The sequence below is a fragment of the Colobus angolensis genome, unplaced genomic scaffold, assembly GCF_000951035.1.
Source record: "Colobus angolensis palliatus isolate OR3802 unplaced genomic scaffold, Cang.pa_1.0 Scaffold61, whole genome shotgun sequence".
NCBI lineage: Eukaryota > Metazoa > Chordata > Mammalia > Primates > Cercopithecidae > Colobus > Colobus angolensis.
In genome coordinates this window covers 8,200,489-8,203,861 of record NW_012119710.1, presented here as the reverse complement: position 1 = coordinate 8,203,861, position 3,373 = coordinate 8,200,489, and positions in this window count along the sequence as shown.

Here is a 3,373-nt window from a genome sequence, read left to right as displayed (position 1 = left end):
GTTCTGATACATGCTACAACATAAATGAAACTTGAAAACATTATGCTGAATGAAAAACTAGTTATAAAAGACCACATATTGTATGATTCTGTTTATATGAATGTCCAGAAAAGGCAAAGTATAGAGACAGAAAGTAGATAAGTGGTTTCCTAAGACTGGGAGGACTGGTTAGTCACTGATGATGGGTGTGAGGTTTCTTTTGAGGTGATAAAAATGCTTTATCATTGATTATGGGGTGATAGTTTGCACATATTTGTGAATACACTAAAAACCATTAAACTACATACTTCAGTTCAGTGAGATGCCAGAAATTTGTGTCCAAAGGCTAAGAGAGATAAGAATTTAAAAGGAGATTTACTATGTACAATATGAAATTGCCTCTAGAACCATCATTACCATCATTAGGATTGGATTGGATCCCATTATGTCCCAAGGAGACAAGTACAAAATCTGTTCCAACTCACCTGGCCTCCTTCTTTCCTGAAAGGCCCAGAGAACGCTACCTTAACTAGACATTAACATATGAATTAGTAAAGGGAATTTGTTGGGATTGACAGTGAAAGATTAGCCATTGAAATTATCTCAGTCACTATAATGCGATTCCAGATGAGCCAAAATTAGATAGCAGTACCTAATCATCAAAGACAAGTTGTAGAAATTACCGTAGCTGGCTACAGAATCAGAGTGACAACAGAAGTGTTTTGATCCTCAGTGATTTATGACATCATCTAACAAAACATGAGGTAACTGGGAATGAAATAGATGGTCAGCTGATTAAAATACTGCTTGAACTATATAACTGGAAAAAATTCTAAGTATAGTGTGTTATTTTTCTACTGCCACGTAACTACCCCAAGACTTAGTGGCTTAAAACAATCATTTTCTCACAAATCTATGTGTAGAAACTTAGGCTAGATTTAGCTAGGCACTTCTACTGGTCTTGGCCAGTGTTATTCACATGACTTTAGTCATCTGGTAGCTCAACTAAAGCTAAAGGCACTTCATTCAATGTCAGGCAGTTGGCAGCCTACAGCTAGCATGTTTCAGTTCTCCTCTATATGACCTTTCTAGAAGGTCACAGCTATAACAACTAGAACATGAGCTCAGGTTTATACACATTGTGGGTCATAGAATTCAAAACACAAAACCCAATGCAGAAGGAATTTTTAAATGTCCACCTATTTCATATTTGTTAACTACCTCTTGACCCAAGACAGTCACATGACCAGGCCTTAATTTAAATCTAAATTTAGAAAGATGTTCTCTATAAAGATGTAAATTTTAGAAACATTAGCACATGAATGTCATTTCAAGCCTTGGAATTTAAATGAGATCAACATAGGAGAATGAAGAGTTTTAGAAACTGAACCCTAGGAGATTGTAACATTTGGAAGTCAAATATATTAGGAGAAAGTAGCAAGAAAAGACAAAAAAGGAAGAGTCAGAAAGGTAGAAAACCTCCAGAAAAGGATGGTGTTCCAGCCAAATGAAGTAAGAAAAAGAGAGTAATCAACCATCAGTTCAAGTAAAATGAGAATTTAGAATCACTGTTGGAAGCAGCAAAGTAGAAGTGACTTGTTAAAAACCAGTTTTAGAAAAATCTGTAATAGATACACAAAACATTAAGAGAAAGGAATTAAAGCATACAACTACAAAGTCATCAAATCACAAAGAAAGCAATAGAAGAAAAAAGGAAAAAAAAGAACTATCAAAACAGTCAGAAAACAATTAACAAAATGGCAATGGTAAGTCCTTACTTATCAAAATTACTTGAAACTTAAATGGATTAAATTCTCCAATCAAAAGACAGAGTGGCTGCACGAATAAAAGACAAGATTCTTGGCCAGGCTTGGTGCCTCACGCTTGTAATCCCTACACTTTGGGAGGCTGAGGCGACCAGATCACTTGAGGTCAGGAGTCCAAGATCAGCCTGGACAACAGGGTGAAACCCCATCTCTTTTAAAAATATAAAAATTAGCCAGGCATGGTGGTGCTCACCTGTAGTCCCAGCTATTCCAGAGGCTGAGGCAGAAGAACCAGGGAGGCAGAAGAACCCAGGAGGCAGAAGCTGCAGTGAGCCAAGATCATACCATTGCACTCCAGCCTGGGCCACAAAGTAAGACTCGGTCTCAAAAACAAACAAACAAACAAACAAAAAAACAAGATTCTACCTGCAAGAGACTCATAGTAGCATAGTAGCTATAAGGACACACAAAGACTAAAAATGAATGAATGAGAAAAGATATTCCATGCAAATGGTAACCAAAGGAGAGCGAGGGTGGTTACACTTATATCAGACAAAAGAGACATTTCCAAAAATTGTTACAAAAGACAAAGAAAATCATTATATAATGATAAAGGAGCCAATTCATCAAAAAGATATAAAAATTATCAATATTTATGTACCCAACATTGGGTGCATAAAGCAAATATTAACAGAACTAATGTGAAAAATAAACAGCAAAACAGTAACAGTCAGTGACTTTAATATCCCACACTCAACAATGGATAGATAATCCAGACAGAAAACCAATAAGGAACTACCATATTTGAACAATACTTAGACCAAAGGGACCTAATAGACATATACAGAACATTCCATCCAACAGCAGGGGAGTATACATTCTTCTCAAGCACATATAAAACATTCTCCAGGATAGATCACATTAAGTCACAAAATAAGTGTTAACAAATTTAAGAATATTGAAATTATATCAAGTATCTTTTCTTACCTCAATGGTATGAAACTGGAAATCAATAATGCAAGAAAAATTGGAAAATTTACAAATACATGGAAATTAAATAATATACTCCTGAACGATCAATGAGCCAAAGAGGAAATTAATGAGGAAGTAAAAAAGTATCTTGAGACAAATGAAAAGGTAAACTCAGTATCTTAAAATATATAGGATGCAGCAAAAGCAGTACTGAGAGGAAAATTCATAGTTATAAATGTCTACATTAAGAAAAAGTAAAGATTTCAAATGAACAAACTAAGTTTAAATATTAAGGAACTAGAAAAATAATAATCTAAACCCAAAGTTATCAGAAAGAAGGAAACAACAAAGATCAGAACAGAAACAAGTAAAACAGAGAAAAGAAAAACAAAGGAGAAGACCAACAAAACTAAGAGTTGGGTTTTGGAAAAGATAAAAAAAAAATCAACAAACTTTTAGCTAGACTAACCAAAAAAAAAAGAGAGAAAACTCAAATAAGTAAAATTATAAATGAAAGAAGTGAAGACATTACAACTGCTATCACAGAAATACAAAGAATCATAAGAGACTACTATGAAACATTATATGCCAGCAAATTGGATAACCTAGAAGAAATGCATAAATTCCCAGCCACACACAATGTACCAACACTGAAT